We start from the raw sequence: 26,490 nt of genomic DNA on the forward strand, positions 1-26,490 counted from the left end.
GAGGGAGGAAGGGAAAAATGCTGGACAGGCAAGACATTTTTCCCCGGGGTGACAATCGCAAATCCGAGAGGACATCTGTTCAAGTTTGGGGGAGATGACGGTCTCAAAATTTTTTTGACTCATAGATTGGAGGGTGCCAGGAATGTAAAGGCAGGGGTGGTGCTTCCGGCTTCTAAATAGGGACACTCAAAAGATTGTTTGATTGGCAAGCAAGATAAATAGAGGGTTATGGGTGTGAGGTAGGGAAAGGTTAGACTGCAGTGGAGTAGGTTTACATAGGAGGGCTGAAGGGCCTAATGTTCGATGTCCTAGAGGGTAGGCAATGGCTATCTCCCTCTACACTCCCCCACTGGACTGGGGCGTTACGGTTAGCGGAGCAGTTACTGCAACACATTTAAAGCGCCAGTGATTGGGCCCGGAATGGGGTTTCAGTCCCACGCTGTCCTCAAGTAGTTTGTACATTCTCCCCTTCTCTGGGTGGGTTTTATCTCCCCCTGTTCAAAAACCAACTAGGAGTATACGTTAATGGGGTGTAATTTGGGCGGCACAGCCTCGTAGGCAGGAAGGGCATGTTACAGTATGGTGAGTCCAGATTTAAATATAAATTTTAAATTTCAATACATTAAATTGCCTCCTAGCATGAGAGCAAGGGGAGCTCCGAGCAACCGAACTCGTCCACGGAAACCTGAAGTCACTTGTCATGTAATTCTATTTGCAGCCTGAAAACATGTGGTTAGACTTGGTGTTTGAACAGCCTGCAGGCTGGGTAAGGTGATTACATGATGATCTGCTGCCACATAATCCCCTTCTAATTTGGCTGCACAAGGTCTCGGGCTCAGAGAAGGAACTGAGCTCATTCGCATTCAGGTCTGAACAACAAAACAACTGTGTCTTCTGAAAACTCATCTGTGAAGGTTATAAGTAAGTGGGAAACACAGTTAACCCAGCATTCTAACACATGCCAGAAGTGTGTCTCTGGACACTGGATTATTACACACTGCCCATGGGTGTACAGTGTTCACCAGGGGCCCTGAATTATAACAGTCTACTGCTGGGTGTACAGTGTTCACCAGGTGCCCTGGATTATAACACACTGCCCCTGAGTGTACAGTATTCACCAGGGACCCTGGATTATAATACACTGCCCCTGGGTGTACAGTGTTCACCAGGGACCCTGGATTATAACACACTGCCCCTGGGTGTACAGTGTTCACCATGGACCCTGGATTATAACAGTCTACCGCTGGGTGTACAGTGTTTACCAGGGACCTTGGATTATAACACGCTGCCCCTGGGTGTACAGTGTTCACCAGGGACCCTGGATTATAATACACTGCCCCTGGGTGTACAGTGTTCACCAGGGACCCTGGATTATAACACACTGCCCATGGGTGTACAGTGTTCACCATGGACCCTGGATTATAACAGTCTACCGCTGGGTGTACAGTGTTCACCAGGGACCTTGGATTATAACACGCTGCCCCTGGGCGTACAGTGTTCAGCAGGGACCCTGGATTATAACACACATCGCATGGGTGTACAGTGTTCACCAGGGGCCCTGGATTATAACACACTGCCCCTAGGAGTGCAGTGTTCACCAGGGGCCCTGGATTATAACACACTGTCCCTGGGTGTACATTGTTCATCAGGGACCCTGGATTATAACACACTGTCCCTGGGTGTACAGTGTTCACCTGGGTCCCTGGATTATAACACAATGCACCTGGTTGTACAGTGTTCACCAGGGACCCTGGATTATAACAGTCTACTGCTGGGTGTACGGTGTTCACCATGGGCCCTAGATTATAACACACTGCCCATGGGTGTACAGTGTTCACCAGGGGCCCTGGATTATAACAGTCTACTGCTGGGTGTACGGTGTTCACCATGGGCCCTGGATTATAACAGACTACTGCTGGGTGTACAGTGTTCACCAAGGGCCCTGGATTATAACATACTGCGCCTGGGTGTACAGTGTTCTGCAAGGACCCTGGATTATAACACACTGCACTTGGGTGTACAGTGTTCACCAGGGGCCCTGGATTATAACAGTCTACCGCTTGGTGTACGCTGTTCACCAGGGGCCCTGGATTATAACACATTGCGCCTGGGTGTACAGTGTTCACCAGGGGGCCTGGATTATAACTTACTGTGCCTGGGTGTACGGTGTTCACCAGGGGCCCTGGATTATAACACACTGCACCTGGGTGTACAGTGTTGACCAGGGGCCCTGGATTATAACACACTGCGCCTGGGTTTACAGTGTTCACCAGGGACCTTGGATTATAACACACTGCCCCTGGGTGTGCAGTGTTCTGCAGCGAACCTGGATTATAACAGTCTACCACTGGGTGTACGGTGTTCACCAGGGGCCCTGGATTATAACACACTGCGCCTGGGTGTACAGTGTTCACCAGGGGCCCTGGATTATAACATACTGCACCTGGGTGTACGGTGTTCACCAGGGGCCCTGGATTATAACACACTGCGCCTGGGTGTACAGTGTTCACCAGGGGCCCTGGATTATAACATACTGCGCCTGGGTGTACAGTGTTCACCAGGGGCCCTGGATTATAACAGTCTACTGCTGGGTGTACAGTGTTCATCAGGGGCCCTGGATTATAACAGTCTACCACTGGGTGTAGAGTGTTCACCAGGGGCCCTGGATTATAACACACTGCGCCTGGGTGTACAGTGTTCACCAGGGGCCCTGGATTATAACATACTGTGCCTGGGTGTACAGTGTTCACCAGGGGCCCTGGATTATAACACACTGCACCTGGGTTTACAGTGTTCACCAGGGGCCCTGGATAATAACACACTGCCCCTGGTTGTACAGTGTTCACCAGGGGGCCTGGATTATAACAGTCGACTGCTGGGTGTACAGTGTTCACCAGGGACCCTGGATTATAACACAGAAAGATAGGGAATGCAGGAGGGGGTTAACAGACACTGGAGGTTGGTAGTAATGCCAACTGTTTGTGGGGGTGGAGGAAAAGTCACAGCATTATTCATCTGCTTGCATCCTTTTCACCCACATTCCAATAGCCAAGGCAAGCGCACAATCTGACTGTCTCTGCCGCAACTCTATATTTTACGTTCACTTTTATACTGAGCGAAAATATAAACATTAGCAGGGAAGGTCATTAAAAAACTCTCCCTTTATAAACATCCTCTCCTGACATGGTCACTTCAAGTCCATTGTCCCGTGCCAAGATGCTGTGATAGAGTTTGTTTTGTTAACAGCCAGTTAGACATTTTATACATAGTATGGCAAATTACTATACGGTTAAAAGTGTCGAGTTGCAGAGAGAAATCCATTGGTACGGAACAAGAAGCAATAGGTATACTATTCCGAGGTTCATTCAGGAGTCCGTTAATGGCTGGAAAGAAACTCCAGTTGAATATTGTCTCCGTGATCTCACATTCGTGGATCTACCTCCGGACAGAAGGCTAGTGATGAGGATGTGGCTGGGGGGGGGATGAAGTTGGCTGCTTTTCCAAGGCAGTGGGAGTTACAGTTAGAGGCTCTGGGGGTGGGGGGGGGGAGATGTGTGATGACCTGAGCCACATTCTTGACCCTCTGCTGTTGAGCGGAGTAGTTGCCATCCCCTGCAGTGGCGCACCCCGACAGGACGGTTTCAATGCCGCAGATGTGGAACTTGTTGAGGGTCACAGGTTAGGTGCCAGATTTCCTCGGCCTTCTGAGGACGTTAGAGGCACCGGTGCGCCTTTTTGGCCGCTGCGTTGACGGTGGTTGACCGGGACAGGTCACTGGAGATATTCACCGTCCCCCCCAGGAATCTTCAGCTGTCGACTATTTTCGCCTCAGTGCTGTTGACAGATAATACAAAGATAGGTGGAGGGGCAGGTAGGGATGAGGATACATAGAGGCTGCGGAGATATTTAGTTGGAGGAGGAGAATGGGTAAAAAAAAGTGGCAAGTGAAATATGATTTATAATTTTAGACGTTCAGAACATTAACAGGCCATTTTGGCCCATGAGCCCTTGCTGTCCAATTACACCCAATTAAGCTACTACCCCTGGTATGTTTTTCAAGGGTGGGAGGAAACTGGAGCCCCCCCCAGGGAAAACCCACTCAGACACAGGGAGAACATTCAAACTCCTTACAGACAGCACGGGATTCAAACCTCGGTCCTGATCGCTGACACTGTTGCACTAACTGCTGCACCAGCCATGTTGCCCGTGTGTTGTTATGTTGGAAAGTGTATGGTCATGCTCATTGACAGAACGATAAAAAAAGGGCAGACGATTATTTGGAATGGGAGAAAATTCCAAATTCAGAGGTACAAAGGGTCCTGGGAGTCCTTGTGCAGGACGCTCTGAAGGTTGACCTCCAGGTTGAGTTGATGGCGAATGCAATGTTGCCATTCATTTCTCGAGGGCTAGGATACAAGAGCAGGGATGTGATATTGAGGCTCTATAAGCCACTGGTGTGCCCTCACTTGGAGTACGGGTATAGTTTTGGGCTCCTTATTTAAGAAAGGATGTATGGCATTGGAGAGGGTTCAGAGTAGATTCACAAGAATAATTCCTGGAATGAGGGGATTAGCATACGAGGAAGGTTTGATGGCTCTTGGACCGAGGGAGACTTCATAGAAGCATTTTGGAGGTTGAAAGGCCTGGCAGAGTAGGTGGGAAAGTTGTTTCCCATGGTGTGGGAGTCGAGGATAAGAGGGCACAACTTCAGGATTGAAGGGCGCCCATTTAGAACAGAGATGCGGAGGGATTTCTTTAGCCAGAGAGTGGTGAACCTCTGGAATTTGCTACCACGGGTGGCTGTGGAGGCCAAGTCACTAGGTGTATTGACGGCAGAGATTGACAGTATCTGAACAGAAAGGGATATGGGAGAAGGCGGGGAGTTGAGCTGAGAGGGGGAATGGATCAGCTCATGATGGAATGGCAGAGCGGCTTGTTGCTCCGATGGTCTAAGTTCATGACCTTCTCCTTGGCCTTGCTGGCGTCAAGGGCGAGTGTCTTGTCTTGGCATCAAGCCACAAGTCCTTCTATCTCCCTTCTGAACTCCGCCTGCTCATTGTTGGAGATCTTGCCTACGAACAGCCATTGTGCAGAGGGCGATAAATCTCTATTCCAGTGCGTGTGGAGGCCAGATCGCTCAAGGTTATTTACATATTCATTTTTGAAATATGAATTTTTTAAAATAATAGGCCCTTCACTTGAGATAGAGGTGAGGCAAGAAAAAACTCTCTTGTGCAATATACAAACCTGCAGGTCAGAAGTAAAACAAGGAAGTCTGCAGACACTGTGGTTGAAGTAAAAACACAACGCTGGAGAAACTCAGCAGGTCAAACAGTGTCCTTTATATAGCAAAGGTAAAGCTACAGAACCAACATATCGGGCTGAGCCCCCTTCATCGTAGAAAGGCTCAAGCCCAAAACGTGGGTTTTGTTTCTTTATTTTCGCTGTATAAAGTACTCTGTTCCTCCAGCATTAATTAATTAAACTCAGCAGGTCATGCAACATCCACAGGAAGTAAAGGGTAGATAAGGTATGTAGATAGTGTGGACAGTGGACAAGAAGTTGGTACTTTTTTGAATTTGACTCAGCAGTGTTCCACAATTAAACCTTTTTGGCTTGATCTGGGTGATTTATTAGGTCGAATAACTGGAGTAAGATTCCCACAGAATTCAATGTTATTTTTACTGGGAAATGCTGGATGGATTAAACCTGAATACGTATTAAGTAAAATTTGTGCAAATCACCTTCGCGATAGCTAGAAAATGTATTGCTGTAATTTGGAAGTCGGATACTGATCTGGGAATGGACAGAGATCATGAAGAAGTTTGGAGTTGGATTTCACTTGAGAAAATTACTTTAAATTTAAGAGATAAATATCATACATTTTGTGAAATATGGAGCCGATCTTTACAAACTGTTGGCATTAAAATTGAAATGAATCTGGAACATTCCTTTTCTCCTATTGGTCTCGATGAATATTTCGATGTTTAAAAGTATCGGAAAGTGAAGTTGCTCCTGATGTGGTTTTTCTTCTCCCTCTTTATCTTATTCTTCTCTAGTTTGTTGGGGAGTGGGGGGGATTTAGAGGTAATTTTTCTTTCTTATTTCTTTCCTTTTTTATATGTAAAATGCCACCTGTATTTGGATTAAGTTTGAGATATTGTGATCTGCTTTATTTAACATTAAATAAAGTTATTTTAAAAATGATAGTGTGGACAGCCAGCAGCTTTACCCTTGGGTGACAATGACCAGAGGACATTTGTTTTAGGTGAGTGGAGACGTCAAAGGTAAGTTTTTTTTTACACACAGAGCAGTGGGTGCCTGAGTTGCCAGGGGTGGTGGTGGACACTGGTACAATAGGGACATTCAAAAGGCTTTTCGATGGGCACATGGATGCAAGAAAAATAGAGGGTTAAGGTTGTGAGGGAGGGAAGGGTTTAGAGCAGTGGTTCTCAACCTTTTTCTTTCCATTCACATTCCACTTTAAGTCATCCCTCTGCGATCGGGGCTCTGTGATTGGTAAGGGATTGCTTCAGGTGGGATGTGGGTGGGAAGAGAAAGTTTGAAAACCACTGTTTTAATCATCCCTCATTGACTCGTTACGTGCAGGGTTTCAGAACTCCAAAGGAAATGACAATTTTTCTCAAGCAAAATATTTCAGTAACTATTGGGTCTAGAGCAGTGATTCTCAACCTTCCCTTCCCACCCACATCCCACCTGAAGCAATCCCTTACCAATCACAGAGCCCCGATCGCAGAGGGATGACTTAAAGTGGAATGTGAGTGGAAAGGAAAAGGTTAAGAACCACTGGGTTAGATTGTTGTGAAGTAGGTTTTCGTAGGTCAGCACAATATTGTGGGCTGAAGGGCCTGGACTAATTCCTCGGTGCCATTTTCCCACACCACACTCAATTCCTGGATTTTTCAAAATGTTATCCTCCTCCCTTATTACCTCCAGTGATCCATCATCTCCAACCCTCCAGGGTAGGGAACTCCAGAGATTTACCACTGTGAGGAAAAAATTCTGGACACCTCAGTTTTACACAAATGCCCTCTTCTTATCACTGAGTCGCCTCATTTGAGTCTTTCCTACTTGTGGAAACATAAGACTATAAGACATAGGAGTAGAAATAGGCCATTCAGCCCATTGAGTCTGCCCCACCATTTAATCATGAGCTGACCCATTCCCCCACTCGGCCCCACTGCCCAGTCTTCTCCCCATAATCTTTGATGCCCTGGCTAATCAAGGACATATTAATTTCTGCCTTAAATACACCCAATGACTTGGCCTGAACAATCATCTGTGGCAACAAATTCCAAAGATTTACCTCCCTCTGGCTAAATAAATTTTTAATGTTTAAAAAAAATATTTACAGCACGGTAGAAACTAATTCCAGCTATTTAATCCCGTGCCGCCCAAATTAATCAACAACTTTGTACCTTTTGAGGGTGGAAGGAAACCGGAGCCCCCGAGGAAAATCCACGGAGACAAGTGGAGAACGTACACACTCCGTGCAGACAGGGAGTCACTGGCGCTGTAAAACTAACCACTAGGCTAATCATGCCCCCCAAATACCTTGACATCTGTGTTCTAATTGATGCCTTTCATTCCTCAAGTTGTGCCCTCTTGTCCCAGACTATCCATGGAAACAATCTTTCTACTTCTAATTAGTCTAATTAGTCAGGGGATCAAGGGCTATGGGGAAAAGGCTGGAATTTTGAACTAGGTGTGAGAACAGTTGAAACCCAGAAGAATAGATGGGCTGAATGGCCTACTTCTGTTTCTTGATCTTGTGATCTACTCTGTCCATGCCTTTCAGCATTCAAAATGTTTCAATGAGAACCCCTCCCCATTCTCCTCATTTCCAATGAGTACATCTTTCCTGTCATAACCCTCCCACGGGCGTAACTGTTTCAGTCAAGATCACCTCAATCTTGTAAGCGCCAACCAGTGCAGATATAATGTTTTTGGTTAACCTAATGGTATCTGCAGACTTTGACATTTTACTTTTTCAGCTGAGTATGGTAATAAGTGATTGATCAGCTGTAAAGCAATCCTGAGTCTGAGTTCTGGTGGAGATCAGCTTAATGAATGGTGGAACAGATACCAAGAGTCCAGTGGCCTTGCCTTGTTCATGTTGTATGGCACAGATTTTCAAGAGAGAAATATAGCCAACATCCCACCTGTAAGAAACTTGATTCATTAAGGCAAGCCCAGATATGTTTGATGGATTTTATTTTGGTGAGCTTTGTCATGTGGTACGGAAATAGATCTTTGGCCCACTGAGCCGACACCATTGTATTAATTTAGACTAATCCGATTTTATCATTCTAGACTAAATCCACACGAATCGCATTTTATTCACACCCCCGCGCCCAGGATTCTACCATTCACCTGCACAGCAGGGGTGATGTACAGCAGCCATTTAACCCTTCAACCACCCTGTCCGTGGAAGGAAACTAGGGTGAGGAACAGGGTGGGGGTGGGAGAGAGAGACCATAAAACATAGGAACAGAAATAGACCATTCAGCCCATTGAGCCTGCCCTGCCATTTAATCACAAGATGATCCTTTTCCCCACTCAGCCCTTCTGCCCGGCCTTCTCCCCGTAACCTTTGATTCCCTGGCTATGCAAGAACTGATCAATCTCCGCCTTAAATGCACCCAATGACGTGGCCTCCTCAACTGCCTGCAACAAATTCCACAAATTCCTCCACCTCTCCGTTCTGAGCAGAGTCCATGCCTTTCATCATTTGAAATCTTTCAGTGAGATCCCCCCCATATACTCCAAAATGCCAACGAGTACATAAGAACGTAAGAAATAGGACCAGGAGTCGGCCATTTGGCCCGTCGAGCCTACTCTGTCTTTCATTAAGATCATGGCTGATCTGATCAGTGACTCAACTCCACTGACCTACATTTTCCTCATATCCCATAATTATTTTTTTAATGTAAAAATCTATCGAACTGAACCATAAATATGTTTAATGGAGTCACTTCAACCGCTTCCCTGGGCAGAGAATTCTTTAGATTCACTTCTCTCTGGGGGAAAAAAACAGTTTTCGCCATCTCCATCTTAAATCTACTCCCCTGAATCTTGAGGCTGTGTCTAACGCTCCTCACATGGTGACCCTTTCATCCCCAGAATCCTCTTCATGAATTTCCTCTGAACCTTCTCTACCATTAGCATATCCTTTCTTAAATGAGGAGCCCAAAACGTGAGGTCTCTCCAGTGCCTTAGAAAGCCTCAACATCACATCCCTGCTCTTAAAGGTCGGAAACGCAAGCGGACACAGGGAAAACTTGCAGACTCTGCGTGGACAGGAGCATTGGAAAATAAAGAGAGCTTTGACAAAAGACAGGTATCCCCTGCTATCTGAAAGTGGAGCGTCCCTGTGAAACTTTTCGTGAGCCAAAATGGCGGAAAGCAAAGAAACAATTACCATTAATTTATATGGGAAAAATTCTTGAGCGTTCCCAGACGGAAAAAATAACCTATCAAATCATACACGATAACACATAAAACCTTAATGTATTAAATTACTTAATGTAGCAAACCTGATCTTTCTCTCTGCGTGGAAGTAGAACGAAAGGTGGATGGAGTCAAGTTCGACGCAGCCCCAATGTCTTTATTTCGTTCACCGCGATCAAAATGCTTAATTACGTCCAGTTTTATGCTCAGTGTAACACTCAGGCTTTTTGCACACCTTAGGACACATCTTGCTAACGGACGCGTAAAATAAATCAAGTTAAAGCCCAGATGCTCAGGCGCAGTTCAAAGCTACAGCGGCTAGATGCTGAGAGTCTGGTTCCCAGGGACGGTGACGCACTCTTGGGGTGCGTGCTGCCTCTGTATCGGCTCGCCACAAAACCAACGCTGAACGCCCTTTTCGTAAAAGGGAAAACCCCCTTTGGATTTCTTTCGGTACTAATTCAGGTCTTTTGTAAAAGCGAAGTGGCGTAAAGCGAACTTTCGAAAAGCCCGGGGGGGCGGGGAGGGGGGTGTAACCCTGTATTCCAAATTATAAATGTGGAATACAGCACAGTGCGGGACATTCAGCCCATGATGTGGTGCTGACCTATGTGAACCTACTCCCCAACAACTATCCCTGGCCTCCCTCACACCCGTAACCCTCTATTTTCCTTATGCCTGCTTGCCTACCTAAGAGTCTTTTGAATGTCCCTATTGTACCAGCCTCCACCGCCAACCCCAGCAGTGAATTACATCTCCCCGAAACGTTCCTCCACTCATTTTAAACAGATGCACAACACACAAGCAGCCGGTGAAACCCAGCAGTTCATGGAAGTAACGGATAAACCAGCGTTTCAGGTCTGAGCCCTTCCTCAAGGTGACAGATGTCCACTGGTATTTGCAGGCACTGGCTGTCCACCCTATCTCAGCCCCTCATAATCTGATATATATCTCTAATAAGACTTACGAGGCAAGGTTAGCAGAGCTGGGACTTCTCTTTTTGGAGTGAAGAAGGATGAGAGGAGACTTGATAGAGGTCTACAAGATTCTGAGAGGCATAGATATAGGGTGGACGGCCAGCGCCTGTTTCCCAGAGCAGGATCAGCAAACACCAGGGGACAGGTGTTCAAGGTGAAGGGAGGGAAGTTTAGGGGAGACCTGTAACAAGACTTTTGTTTTTTTTTTCTCTTGCTGAGTTTCTCAGCAGAATGTTAATTGCAAGGGTTTATTTGAACAGAAATGTGGGGTTGGACTGACCACAAGGCTATAAGATATAGGAGCAGAAAAAGGCCATTCAGCCCATCAAGTGCCATCCACCATTCCACCATGAACTAATCCAAGTCATTTGTTGCATAAGTACAACCCGACAAAACCGCCTTCTCCGTTCCTCAGTGAAAAACACGCAGACACACATCGAGACATAACACACAGACTGACAAGCAATACACATGCAGGACAAATGTTCGTTTATACATAAAAATATATAAATATTGTTTAATGAATATGAGAGTCTTGGAGGGTCAGTTTGACCAGTTCCTTTGGTCGTTCAGCGTTCTAACTGCCCGTGGGTAGAAGCTGCTCCTCAGCCTGGTGGTGCTGGCTCTGATCCTCCTGGATCTCTTCCCTGATGGGAGTGGCTGAAAGATGCTGCGCGCAGGGTGGGTGGAAGGGTTTTGCGCGCCCTCTTCAGACAGCGATCCCAGTAAATCACGTCGTTGTGGGGGTGGGGAGACCCCAGTGATTCTCTCTGCTGGTATTGTGGTTCTGTGGATTGACTTCCAATCCATTTCTGTGCACCAACCGTACCACACTGTGATACAGCCAGTCAGGCCGCTCTTGATAGAGCTCCTGTAGAAGGTTGACATGATGGCGGTCGGTAGCCCAATCCCCTGCCTTCTTTCTCCCCATACTCTGATGCCTTGACTATTCAGATCCATATCAATCTCTGTCTTAAATGCACCCAACGACCTGGCCTCAACAGCAAATTCCAGAGGTTCTCCTCTCTCAGGCTGTGTTTTAAATGGGCGCCCTTCAATCCTGAATGTGTGTCCCCTTGTCCTATACTCCCCTACCATAGGAAACAACTTTGCCATAACTACCCTATACAGGCCTTTCAACATTCGAAATGCTTCTGTGAGGTGCCCCCCTTCATTCTCCTGAATTCTATCTAAGTTTCCATGTATCCCATGCGTCATGACTTCATGAATGAGTCTTTCATGGAGGACCTTGGCAAATGCCTTACTAAGATCCATTTTCACCACATCCACAGCCTTACCTTCACCAAATTCTTGCATTACTTCCCCGAAGAGCTCAACAAGGTTCATGAGGCACGCCCTGCCCCTCACAAAACCACGCTGACTATCCCTGAGAAGGCCTTGCTTCTCTGTATGCTTGTCGAACCTCTGTAATTACAGAATCCTCTGAAATAGGTTGACCACCACTGAGTGTAGAATATGTCCATATACTCAATACCATGTCATAGTCAAATCCCATCCCCACTTTTGGCCTAAAAATCCCATGTTTTCCTTAAGATAGTCACCCCTATTTTTTCGACCTGACAGCCCACCTCTCCGAGCTACTGATGCCCTGATCATGGGTCCATGCGGTGCCCGCCCACTCTCCCAATGCCCTGACCTCGGACCCTCGATCCAGCAACCCAACACCAGGGCTCCCAACGCCCCAGCCACAAATTCTCTCCTAGGCTCCTGCCACCCACCCATTGGAGCTCCCGACAGCATGACCCCAGACCCACGACCCAGCCACCAGAGCCCTGGCCCCAAACTCGCGCCCCGGCTGCCCACCCACCCGAGCTCCCGACGCCCCAACCGCAAACCCTCTCCCCGGTTGCCCGAACACTAGACCTCCGATGACTCGACCACAGACTCACTCCTATGCCCCGGCCGCCTTCTCATCCGAGCTCTCAACGTTCCCCCCCCCCCCCCCCAATCACCTGAATGCGGACTTACCACCCAGTCCCAGCCATCTGAACAACGCAGGCACTTATCACAGGCAAAAGTCATATTCCTCCCCTCCCCCCCACTCCCCCAAACTTGACCCAAACAAATAGGTCCCAAAACTCAACTATTACATGAGTATTATAGGGAGGATGTGGGAGTTATGGAGAGGGTGCAGAGGAGATTGACCAGGATGTTGCCTGGATTGAGAAACAAGTCTTATGACGCAAGGTTAGCCGAGCTGGGACTTTTCTCTTCGGGGAGCAGAGAAGGAGGTGAGGAGAGTTGATAGAGGTCTACAAGATGATGAGAGGCATAGATAAAGTGGACAGCCAGTGGCTGTTTCCCAGGGCAGGATCAGCAAACACCAGACGGCATGTGTACAGAGTGGAGGGAGGGAAGTTTAAGGGAGACCTCAGGGGTATGTTTTTTTTTTACATGGAGAGTTGTGGGGGCCTGGAATGCCTTGCCAGGGATGGTGGTGGATGCTGGAACATTGGGGGAATTTAAGAGTCTCTTAGACAGACACATGGGTGGAAGAAAAAGAGAGGTAGGGTAGGGTTAGTATTTTTTTAAAAGTGCAGCATCGCAGGCCGAAGGGTCTGTACTGTGCTGTTCTGCTCCATGTTATATGACTCATGTAAAAATTGACCCTCCCCCCCCACATTTGACCTGAAAGATTGGTCCCAAAATCTTGACTATTACACAGGTATATACAGTTAATCGGTGCTTGAAGGTCATCATGGACTTGATGGGCCAAGTGGCCTGTTTCCCTGGCTCTGCAGCCTCATCTCTTGCTTTGCTCTGACAGGAGTGAACTGTCTGCATCATGATCTTGGCCAACTCTTGACTGAATTTGGCTAATTTGGCAGTTGTTAAAGCTCTTTGCTTATCTTTTGGAAATTGTCACGACAGACCCGGATTTGCTGGCTGTGTTTGCAGTTTAAATATTTGTACGGCACCTTCTATTTATGTCAAACATTCCAGAATCATTGTAAAATTAGTAAATGATTCCTCAAAACATAATTATAATCATTAGGCAGAGATCTGCACCGTGTTTAAAAAGGCGCTGCTCCATTATTAAACTAGCTGGAAGTTTAGCTATTTAATATTCTGCCTGACCCTCCTTCTTGTGCTCCCCTGTGTTTGTGGGTGGGGCTTGTGTGTGGGCATGTGCGCGTATTTGTGTGTGGGCATGTGCGCGTATTTGTGTGTGGGCATGTGCGCGTATTTGTGTGTGGGCATGTGCGCGTATTTGTGTGTGGGCATGTGCGCGTATTTGTGTGTGGGCATGTGCGCGTATTTGTGTGTGGGCATGTGCGCGTATTTGTGTGTGGGCATGTGCGCGTATTTGTGTGTGGGCATGTGCGCGTATTTGTGTGTGGGCATGTGCGCGTATTTGTGTGTGGGCATGTGCGCGTATTTGTGTGTGGGCATGTATATGTTTGTGTGTAGGCATGTATGTGTTCATGCATGTGTTTGTATGTGCACATATATATGTGCGCATGTTGTGCGTGTGTATGCACTTCTGCAACTGTGTCCGCAGCGGGCATGAGTGTGCACGTTGATATGCGCATGTGTGTTTGTGGTGGGTGGGTGGGTGTGTGTGCATGCGTATGTGTATATGCCTGTGCATGTGTATGCTGGGGGTGGTGTATGCATGCGTGTCTTGGGCTTGCTTGTGTGTAAAAGTGGAAATGCGCAGGTGTGTTTTCATGCACGTGTGTCCGTGTTTGCGGGTTCAGACATACAGCAGTCAGGAGAATGCCCCACAGGGATGTTCTCACGTCCGTGTTCAGCACACATATGATCCATGAAGGTGAGGGAATTCTCCCTGAGTTGTTGGCCATTCAGAGGATTGGGAGGGAGTAAATCATTGCATCACAGGAGGGAATATTGTGGGAATTTGAGTGTCTGAACATCCACAGCGGGGAGGGCAGTCTCACTGGGACCTCTGCGACTCACTCTTGACATCTCCTCTAGTGGGAACAGGAACCCAGATCCTATCCCACTGACCTCTCTCCCTCCCATCCCACTGATCTCTCTCATCCCACCGAACCTCTCCCTTTCCCACCCCCTCCCCTCCCCCTTCCACCCCACTGACTCTTCCCTTCCCACTGACCCCTCTTATCCCACCGAACCCCTCCCTTCCCACTGACCCTTCTCACCCCACTAACCCCTCTCATCCCACCGAATCCCTCCCCTTCCCATCCCATCCCGCTGACCCCTCTCATCTCACTGAACTCCTCTCATCTCACTGAACCCCTCCCCTTCTGACCTCCTCCCATCCCACTGACCTCTCCCCCTCCCATCCCACTGACCTCTCCCCCTCCCATCCCACTGACCCCCTCCCCTCCCATCCCACTGACCCTTCCCATCTCTCCAAACCCTTCTCCCTTCCCTCCCCCATCTCATTGACCCCGACCCCCTCCCCCTTTCATCTCAGTATTCCCTCCCCTTCCCATTTTTTGGGGAAAATTTTTTATTTATTGATTTATCACTCGTATTAAACAAGATGATACAAAAAGATTTATATTTTCCCCCAAAAACCCCCCCTCCCCCCAAAGAGGAAAAAAGAAAAGAAAATAAACCACATAGAGGGGGTCAGGAAGCTCCAGTATGATTTGGATAAATTGAGGGACTGGGCAGATCCATGGCAAATGCACTACAATGTGGATAAATGTGAGGTTATCCACTTTGGTAATACAAACTGGAGGGCAGATTACTATTTGAATGGCAATAGATTAAGAGATGGGGAAGTGCAGAGAGACCTAGGGGTTCTTGTGCACCAGTCTCTGAAGGCGAGCATGCAGGTACAGCAGGTGGTTAAAAAGGCAAATGGTATGTTGGCCTTCATATCAAGAGGGTTTGAGTATAGGAACAAGGATACCTTACTGCAGCTGTACAGGACCTTGGTGAGACCCCACCTGGAGTATTGTGTGCAGTTTTGGTCACCTTATCTAAGGAAGGATGTTCTTGCAATGGAGGGAGTGCAGAGGCGATTCACCAGGCTGATACCTGGAATGGCAGGAATGACTTAGGAGGAAAGATTGCGCAAATTGGGATTGTACTTGCTGGAGTTTAGAAGATTGAGAGGGGATCTCATAGAGACCTATAAAATTCTGGCAGGACTGGACAGAATGGATGCAGATGGGATGTTTCCAAGGATGGGAAAATCCAGAACCCGGGTCCATGGTTTGAGGATAATAGGCAAACCATTTAGGACCGAGATGAGGAGGAATTTCTTGACCCAGAAGGTGGTGAATCTGTGGAATTCATTGCCACAGAGGGCAGTAGAGGCAGGTTCATTAAATATATTTAAGAGGGAATTAGATCTATTTTTTCAGTATAAGGGTATTAAAGGTTACGGAGAGAAGGCGGGGACGGGGTACTGAACTTTTAAGATCAGCCATGATCTCGTTGAATGGCGGAGCAGGCTCGAAGGGTCGAATGACCTACTCCTGCTCCTATCTTCTATGTTCTATACTATATATTTATTAATCATTAACCATATTCTCTTGATAGGGTAGGGAAGCAGGCTTTTAGTAGGCTGGCCTTTATAAATCAAAGCAGAGAATACAGGAGTTTGGAAGTGACGTTGATACTGTTCGAGGCATTGGTGAGGCCAAATTTAGATACTGTGGGCAGTTCTGGTCTCCGAATTATAGGAAAGATATCAACAAGGTGGATAGAGGGCAGAGAAGATTTATGAAAATGCTACATGGGTTATAGAATCTAGATGACAAGGAAAGATCAAGTAGATTAGGTCTTTATTCCTTGGAGAGTAGAAGGTGGGGGGGGGGTGGGATTTGATAGAGGTATTTAAGATTATGAGGGGGATAGATAGAGTTGATGTGGATCGGCTTTTACCATTGAGGGTAGGAGAGATTGAAACAAGAGATCACGAGTTGAGAGTTAAGGGGGAAAATTTAGAAGTAACATGAGGGGGAGCTTCTTCACTCAGAGACTGGTGGCTGAGTGGAATGATTTACCAGGAGAAGTAGTGGCGGTAGGGTCCATTTTGCCATTTAAGGAAAAATTGGATAGGTATATGGATGGGAGGGGAATGGAGGGATATGGGCAGGTGCAGGTAGGTGGGATTGGAGGAGAGGACTTGGTTTGGTGCAGACTAGAAGGGCCGAGATGGCCTGTTTCCCTACTGTAATTGTTATACGGTTATATATGTTTCAATGGCTGGTATTGACAATAAAGTGGATCACATCACATCGCACGTCAAACATTGAAAGGCATGGACAGAGTAACCACATAACCACTTACAGCACAGAACAGGCCAGTTCGGTCCTACTAGTCCATGCCGTAGCAAATCCCCACCCTCCTAGTCCCACTGACCAGCACCCGGTCCATACCCCTCTAGTCCCCTCCTATTCATGTAACGATCCAGTCTTTCCTTAAATGTAACCAATGATCCCGCCTCGACCACGTCTGCCGGAAGCTCATTCCACATCCCCACCACCCTCTGCGTAAAGAAATTTCCCCTCATGTTCCCCTTATAATTTTCCCCCTTCAATCTTAAACCATGTCCTCTAGTTTGAATCTCCCCTTTCTTAATTGAAAAAGCCTATCCACATTTACTCTGTCTGTCCCTTTTAAAATCTTAAACACCTCTATCAAGTCCCCTCTCAATCTTCTACGCTCCAGAGAAAAAAGCCCCAGTCTGCACAGCCTTTCCCTGTAACTCAGACCCTGAAATCCTGTCAACATTCTCGTGAACCTTCTCTGCACTCTCTCTATTTTGTTTATATCTTTCCTATAATTTGGTGACCAAAACTGTACACAGTACTCCAAATTTGGCCTCACCAATGCCTTGTACAATTTCATCATAACCTCCCTACTCTTGAATTCAATACTCCGATTTATGAAGGACAACATTCCAAATGCCTTCTTCACCACACCATCTACCTGAGTATCAGCCTTGAGGGTACTATTTACCACAACTCCTAAATCCCTTTGTTGCTCTGCACTCCTCAATTGTCTACCATTCAATGTATATGACCTATTTAAATTTGCCTTTCCAAAATGCAGCACCTCACATTTATCTGTATTAAATTCCATCAGCCATTTCTCAGCCCACACCTCCAGCCTTCCTAAATCACCTTTTAATCTATGGTAATCTACCTCACTGTCCACAACACCACCAATCTTTGTATCATCCGCAAACTTGCTTATCCAATTTTCTACCCCTACTTCCAGATCGTTAATATATATAACAAACAATAGTGGACCCAGGACCGAACCCTGAGGAACTCCACTAGTCACCGGCCTCCAATTGGACAAACAATTTTCTACCACTACTCTCTGACACCTTCCATCCAACCACTGCTGAATCCATTTCACTACCTCCTCATTTATACCTAATGCCTCCACCTTTTTTCCTAACCTCCTGTGGGGAACTTTGTCAAAAGCTTTACTAAAGTCCAAATAGACAACATCCACAGCTTTCCCTTCATCAACCTTTTTTGTAACCCCCTCGAAGAACTCAATCAGGTTTGTCAAGCATGATCTACCCCTGACAAAACCATGCTGATTACTCCCTATCAATCCCTATACCTCCAAATATTTGTAAATACCATCCCTAAGAACACTTTCCATCAACTTGCCCACCACAGACGTCAGACTTACAGTAGATGTAGGAAGGTTGTTTCTAATGGTGGGAGAGTCTAGGACCAGAGGGCACAACTTCAGGATGGAAGGGCACCCACTTAGAACAGAGATGCAGGGCAATTTCTTCAGCTGGAGAGCAGTGAACCTCTGGATTTGCGGCCAAGGGCGGCTGTGGCAGTCAGGTGATTGGGTGTATTGAAGGCAGAGACTGACAGGTATCTGAATTGTCAGGGTTATGGGGAGAAAGCAGGGGCTGAGTGGGAGAATGGATCAGCTCAGGATGGAATGGCAGACGGGACTCAACTGGCCGAATGGGCTATTTTGGTCCTATATCTTGTGATCCTTTTAAGTTTGCTTTAGGGTTTTATCTGGGGTTTATTTGTGACCAAAATAAAACCATTTGTCGGTGGGGGTCGTACTTCAGGAAAGATTTGAGTATATTATTAGGTCAAATTATGAAGATAAAATATAAAAGGATACAAGAATATTTTTATCTGATGGCATATATGAAGAAGGTGTCATGTGTGTGCTGAACACAGACGTGAGAACATCCCTGTGGGGCATTCTCCTGACTGCTGTATGTCTGAACCCACAAACACGAACACATGTGCATGAAAACACACCTGTGTATTTCCACTTTTACACACAAGCAAGCCCAAGACACGCATGCATACAACCCCCCCCCCCCAGCATACACATGCACAGGCACATACACATGCGGGCACACACAAACCCCCACCCACCCACCACAAACACACACGCGCATACCAACGTGCACACTCATGCACGCTGCGCACACGGTTGTAGAAGTGCATACACGTGCACAAAAATGCGCACATACATATGTGCACACAAACACATGCATGAACACATGCCTACACACAAATATATACATGTGCCTACACACAAACACATGCACATGCCCACACACAAACATACACGTGCCCACACAAATACACGCACATACAGGGTTAATTTCTCCTATTTTATTCATTTCGATCTGAACCCATGCTGTTTTTTTTCCAATTTGAATACAGGAGGACAGGAATCTTAATTGAGCTGCTTTGTGATAATTTTTAAAATTTGGTAATCTTAATCTGTCTTTCCAGAGCTACTCAGTGGAAGAGGGCTTCCTATCCCAGGACACTGCATGGCCAGTGAACTGAGATGCTAGTGGGAAAGGGGCTATAGATCAGCCAACACCTGTTTCCCAGAGCAGGAGTAGCAAACATCAGAAACTCTACAAAGTGAAGGGAGGGAAGTTTAGGGGAGACCTCAGGGGTAAGTTTTTATACACAGAAAGTTGTGGGAGTCTGGAATGCCTCACCAGGAGTGGTGGCGGAGGCTGAAACATTAGGGGCCTTTCGGAGACTCTCAGACAGGCAAATGAAGGGGGTTACGAGGTAGGGTTTTGTTTTTTTTTTTGGTTGGCACCACATCAAGGGCTGAAGGGCCTGACCTGGGCTGTAGCATTCTATCAGCGTTGAAGTGATTTTACAAAGCAGAGAAGTGCCTTGGCTTCCTCAACTATAAGCGGAAGGGTGTTTCAATCAGCCTACACTGGTTTGGCCACGGCTTGGCCATTGTGTCTTGTTCTAAGCACCACGCCTTGGAGAGGGATTTACTGGAATGAGGGATTTTTGCAAGGACCTTAGAGCAGAGAAGCAGGTCCTTTGGCTCATCTGGCCTATGCCCAACTATTATTTTGCCTGGACCCATCGAGGTGAACCCTGACCACAGCCCTCCATTCCACGAACCTATCCAGTCTTCTCTTCCTTCTCGCTGTCGAGTCTGCATCTACAGCCTCTGCTGGCAGCTCGTTCCACACTCTGAGTGAAGAAGTCCCCCCACCCTGGCCCAAAATGTTAATCTTTCGCCCTTACCCCCACGTCCTCTAGTTCTTGTCTCAGTGGAAAAACCCGGTTTGGATTTACCCCTCATAATTTTGTACACCTCAGTCACATGTTCCCTTGTGCTCCGAGGCTCCTGGAAATAAAGTCATAACAAATTTAACATCTCCCTGTAACTCAGCTCCTCAAATCCTGGCAAGATCCTTGTAAATCACCTCTGCACTCTTTCAATCTTATTGATATCTCGCTTGTAGTTAGGCGACCAAACCTGGCCTCTTTTTACAAATTCACCATAACATCCCGACTCCTGCACCCAGTATGAAGGCTCAGAGGTAAAACGCAAGATTCTGTTCACAATGGTGGTTAAGTGAAAACACACGCAAATGCTGGAGAAACTCAGCAGGTCAAACAGTGCCTTCAGGCAGCAAAGGTAAAGATACATCACCAACGTTTCATCGCTCTTCAACAGGCACATGGATGTCAGAAAAATAGAGGGTTATGGGTGTGAGGTTGGGAAGGATTAGATTGTTGTGGAGTAGGTTTACACAGGTTGGTAAAGGGCCTGTTCTGTGCTGTAATTATTATATGTTCTAATAGGCCCTTTGGTCCTGCATATTATTGCCGACCTGTATAAACCTACAATGCAACCCTTCCCAAGCACACCCATCATTAGCTGGATTTGGTGAAGAGCTGGTCCAGTCCAGCAGGGCTGAATGGCTCCTCTCCATTCTGTCAACATTGTTTGTCAAATGCAAAGCATGGGCAAGCCTGGTAAACCACTCCTTCTCCTTTGTCAGGGTCCCTAGCAAGTCTGGAGTGGGGGTGGGGGGGGTGGCAATCACACAGAGCCCTGAACAATTCTCAAAGAGGTGTAACTCGCTGCTAGAGATGGGGTGGGGGGGGTGGGGGTGGGGGCGTATTGCTCACCTCCAGAAGGGCTGGTGATGTGGAAGCTCACTGACAGGGCCCCCTGGTGTGCTCAGTTGGAGGTTCCATGCTTCTGTCTTGTGATTTTGAGGGAACCTCAAAGCCAGGGCAATGTGAGATCGGACATGTTATAGAAATAAAAACTGGAATTACTCAGACTGTTTCGAGAGTGGCAGGGTTGGGGCACGCGCGCGCGAGAGAGAGAGAGAGAGAGAGAGAGAGAGAGAGAGAGGAGGGTTGGGATGGGAGAGAGACCGAGAGAGAGAAAGAGAGAGAAGGCAGGGAGAGGTTGGGAGTGAGAGAAAGAGCAAGAGGAGAAAAGGGAGAAAAGACAGGTGGGGGGGGGGGGAGTGGGGGGTACCAGAGAGAGCAAAGAGAATTAGAGAGCGAGAGAGAGAGAGAGACAGATGGGATAGTGAGAGAATGTGAAGGGGTGGGGGAGAGAGGATAAGGGTGGGAGAGGGAAGGGAGAGAGATAGAGAGGAGGGAGATCCAGAGAGAGGGGTCTGTGAGAGAGAGAGCTGGGTAGGGGAGAGCAAGATTGAGGAGAGAGAGAGAGAGAGGAGGGGAATGAGCAAGAGAGAGAGGAGAGGTGGGAGAGATGAAGAGAAAGGAGCAAGACAGAGAGGGGGGTGGAAAAGCACAGAGACAGAAGGGGTGGAGAGACGGAAAGAGGAGAGTAGGAAAAGAGGTGGGAGAGAAGGACAGAGTTGGAGAGTCAAGATGGGTGGAGAGATGGAGAAAGAATGAGGAACAAAAGAGCAGGGTGGATGTGAGGAGAAAGTGGGAGGAAAGAAGATGGTCGAGTGGAGAAAGGGAGGGATGTTTCAGTATGGAGAAAGAGAAGGAGGAATAGACTGGGGAGAGAGGGAGGGCAGAGGATGGGGAGAGGGGGAGAAGCTGTCTGAGAGAGAGGAACAAAGAAGTAACTGCCGCCACATTCGTGCCCAAAATCAGTCAGCCATTTGGGGCAAAGACAGTCCTGCGCAGTTCAGCATCTCTGTGTTTAATTTCAGATTTTGGAGGTTTGGTTGTTGAGGTCAGAGGGGAGAGATCAGGGACTGGGGTTAGCTAAGGGGAGTTTAGATTGATTCAGTAAAACACAGCGTCTGCCACACAAGAAGTTCTGTGAGTGAATCTCCACTGCTCCCCCCCCCCCCCCCCAAACAGTTCTGCCTCGCTGTGGGCTCTGTGAAAGGCACCAGCTGAAAGGAGCTCACCCCTGGGCTTTCACCCTCTTGCCAAGATACATTCAACACGGGGGTCCAGGCTGTGGGGAGTCAGGAATTAACGGAATGAAGTTCACTGCCAAGGAATTAAGAAAGCCATACATGCTGAAACTGCAGCTCTGCCGCTGGTGTAGACCCAGGAGAGCAAGGGGCACAGACACAGCACTGCTCTCCAGAGCCCTACTGCCCGGTCCTGTTGCCGACGGCCCCATACAGACTTTAAACGCCCTGTTAGAGGAGCTAACGATTTTTAAAAAAAAAAATCCTGCAACCATGGTGTCTGTGCCCAAGGTGCCGACACCTGTGCTGGGCAGCATACCTCAAACAATTGCAGACACTGGGGATCAGCGGATTGGCGCAGGGCAACAGAAACAGGACAAAACCCCCCCCCCCCCCATCCCTCCCCATGGTGAGAAGGAGATGGTCAGGATGGCGACCGTGGCAGCGGACCAGCGAGAGGCTCAGCGGTGGGAGGACCCGCACGGGCTGCGGGCATCTAGAGACTGGATCTTGGGAGCGGGTGCTGAGGGCAAGAGGAACTCCTGAATGGGCCACAGATGCTGACGGTTTCCTTATTGTGACGGATCCAGGTTCCCGATGGTTTGAACAGGAGACTGTTCGGCTGCAGAGACTGCGGGAGGACTGGAGGTGAATCTACGGACACTCAGCGACTCTGAAGGGACCCTCCTTTACTTCTCTTTCTCCTATTGTTATGGGCGCGGGCAAGGCTCACGGCAGGGAAAAGTTGAAGTATGTCATGCATATTACATTTTTAATACAACGATTAAAAGGATAACAGAAGGGAGCCATCAGAGAGGCTCTCGCAGAACTCCCGTCAGAGAGACCCAAGCATCTGCAACACATCTGTGTATTGTCCCCGACCCTGGCATCTGCAGACGCTCTAGTGTGGCTCAACAAAGAGAACAAGGTGAGACTTGCATTTGTGTAGCATCTTTTGCAAGTCCTGGACTCCCTGAAATGACAAATGATGACAAGTTTATTGTCATACACATTGTACAAGGTTCACATGCACCGGGATTCTTACTTGCTGCAACCGAACGGGTACTCCCCGTGAAGAAGGCTGCAGTAGTCGACGTGACATGAAACTTAAAAGATATTTAACTCAAAAATAATGGATATTCACAGTTACCATTATACATGGAAAAAGGCGGCATTACAATAGCACAGACCGTATTGTGGCATTGGAGTTGTGTATGATTAGTGTACTAAGGCGCAGTTCATGAGGCGAGGGAAAGAAACTTGTCTGTTAATAAGAAGTCACAATTGCAGTGAGAGATGAGACCATGAGAGATAGGAGCAGAAATAGGCCACTCAGCCCATCGAGTCTGCCCCACCATTCAATCACAAGCTGATCCATTTCCCCACTTAGCCCCACTGCCCGGCCTTCTCCCCATAACCTATGATGCCCTGGCTAATCAAGAACCTATCTCTGTTTTAAATACACCCAATCTCCCGGCTCCACAACCGCCCATAGCAACAAACTCCACAGATTCACCACCCTCTAGCTGAAGAAATTTCTCCGCAGTGGATGCCCTTCAGTCCTGAAGTTGTGCCCTCCTGTCCTAGACGCGCCCACCGCAGGGAACAACCTTTCTCTGTCCTTGCCTGTCAACATTCGAATACCCTGTACTGTGTTTATTCTTGCACTATATAGTGGCTGACTTTCCTGGATTGTCCATAAGCTGTAGGAGCCTAATTAGGCCATTCAGCCCATCAAGTCTACTGAACTGTTCGAATAATGCTGATGTATTTTTTTCCTCTTGCCCTCATCCTTCTCCCCATAACCTTTGACACCCTTACAAATCAAGAACCTATCAGCCTCCTCTTTAAATATATCCAATGACTTGGTCTCCACAGCTGTCTGTGGCAACAAATTCTGCAGATTCACCCATCTCCAGCAGAAGAAACTTCTTCTCCCTTTCTGTTTTTAAGGGACGTCCTTTTCTGAGGCTGTGCTCTCTGGTTCTCGACTCTCCCACAACTAGAAACATCTTCTCCACTTCCATCCTATCCAGCCCAATTCAATGAGATCCCCCTCATCCTTCAGAACTCCAGTGAGTGCAGGCCAGAACTATGAAATGCTCTTCGTATGTTAATGCTCTCATCCCTGGGTTCATTCTCGAGAGTATCCTCTGGACCCTCTCCAACATTATCCCTCATCTATGTGGCCAAAAACTACTCACAATACATGGTATGGCCAAACCCATAAAGCCTCAGGATTAAATCTATTGCAAACCTCTCAAATACTAACATTTCATCTGCCTTCCCCACTACTGACTCAACCTGGAAGTTAACCTGCACAGAATCCTACACCAGAATTCCCAGGTCCCTTTGACCCCTGTTTTCTCAATTCCCTCCCTATTTAGAAAACAGTCTGCTTCTTTACACCTTCTAACAAAGTGATTGACCACACACTTCCCCACCCTGCATTCCATCCGCCACTGCTTTGCGCCTTCCTCCTACCTGTCCAAGATCTTCTGCAGTCTCCCTGTTTCCTGAACTCTACCCTCCCCCTCTCCATCTCTCTTTGTGTCATTGGCAAATTTGGCCACAAAGGCACCAATTCCGTCAACTAAATAATTTACAAACAACATGAAAAGCAGTGGACCCAACACCGATCCCTGTGGAACACCACTGGTCACTGGCAGGCAGCCAGAAAAAAGCTTCTTTGCCTTCTGCCAGTCAGCCAATCTGCTGGTACCTTTCCTGTGATACCATGGGCTCCAATCTTGTTTAGCACCCTTGTGTATGGCACCTTAGAACCATGGAACCATAGAACAAAACTGCACCAAAACAGGCCCTTCTAGTCCTACTGACCTACAACCCGACCACAGCTTTCCATACCTCTCCCATCCATTAACTGTCCAAATTCTTCTTAAAAAGTTAAAATTGATCCCACATTCACCACTTCAGCTGGCAAATGGTTCCACACACTCCCACCATCCTCTCTGTGGAGAAGTTACCCTTAATGTTCCCTCAAGACCTTTCATCCTTAGACCATGCCCTCTGGTTTGTATCTCACTTACCCTCAGTGGAAAAAGCCTATCTACATTTACTCTGTCTGTCTCCCTCATAATTTTAAATACCTCTATCAAATCTCCCCTCATTCTTTTACGCTACAGGGAATAAAGTCCTAACCTGTTTAACCTTTCCCTGTAACTCAGTTCCTAAAGTCCGGCAACATCCGTGTAAATCTTCTCTGTACTCTTTCTAACTTACTGATATCTTTCATGTAGTTAGGTGACCAAAACTGCAAACAACACTCCAAATTTGGCTTTGTACAACTTTAACATAACATCCCAACTCCTGTACTCAATACTTTGATTTATGAAGGCCAAGATGCCAAAAGCTATCTTTGCAACCCTATCCACTTGTGACGCCACTTTCAGGGAATTATGTATCTGTATTCCCAGATCCCTCTGTTCTACCGCACTCCTCAGTGCCCTACAATTTACTGTGTACATGCTATCTTGGTTTGTCCTTTTAAAATGCACCACCTCACATTTGTCTGCATTAAATTCCATCTGCCGTTTTTCAGCCCATTTTTCCAGTTGGTCCAGATCCCTCTGCAAATTTTGAAAACCTTCCTCGCTGTCCACAACGTCTCCAATCTTAGTGTCATCTGCAAACTTGCTGATCCAATTTACCACATTATCATCCAGATCATTGATATAGACAACAAACAACAATGGTCCCAGTACTGATCCCAGAGGCCCACCACTAGTCACTTGTCAAAGGCTTTCTGAAAATCCAAGTGCGCACTATCCACTGCCTCTCCTTTGTCTGTCCTGCTCATTACATCCTGAAAGATAGCTCTTTCTCTCTGTATAGTGGCAATAACAATTCAATGCAAGGAAGCAGCCAAAATGCAACCAGGAATGTCACGAGGCATGGTGACATCTGCAGTTAAACCACACAGAAAATGTGTGTAGCTTTATATATGATGAGTCTTGAGGAGATGCGACATGTCGTCAGATGCTCTAACAAACTTCTACAGGTACACTGACTGACTGCATCACAGCCTGATTTGGGAATTCAACTGCCCAAGAACACAGATCTTTCCTACTGTATGCAGTTTTGGTCTTCTTAATTAAGGAAAGATATAACCATATAACAATTTACAGCACGGAAACAGGCCATGTCGGCCCTTCGAATCCGCGCTGGTTCACTTGAACAGCTCCACTAGCTCAACCCTCCCGCTCTCTGCCCATAACCTTCCAACTTCTTCACCTCCATGTACACATCCAACCTTTTTTTTAATGACAGGAGGGACCCTGCTGCAACTATCTCTTTTGGAAGATCATTCCCCATTCTGCCACCACTCACTGAGTGAAAAATCCTCTTCTAACATTTCTCTTAAAGTTTTGCCCCCTTACCCTTAATTTATGCCCTCTTGTTCCAACCTCCCCTGCCCTC

At 47.2% G+C, this 26,490-nt stretch overlaps 1 protein-coding gene across 2 annotated transcripts in view; it reads left to right on the forward strand.

Moving 5' to 3' along the window:
• The window catches only part of LOC138765378 (dual specificity testis-specific protein kinase 1-like), a 147,711-nt gene that overhangs the window by 15,226 nt on the left and 105,995 nt on the right, over positions 1 to 26,490 (forward strand). The window lies entirely within an intron of this gene.

The sequence above is a fragment of the Narcine bancroftii genome, chromosome 1 (genome assembly GCF_036971445.1).
Source record: "Narcine bancroftii isolate sNarBan1 chromosome 1, sNarBan1.hap1, whole genome shotgun sequence".
Classification (NCBI taxonomy): Eukaryota; Metazoa; Chordata; class Chondrichthyes; order Torpediniformes; family Narcinidae; genus Narcine; species Narcine bancroftii.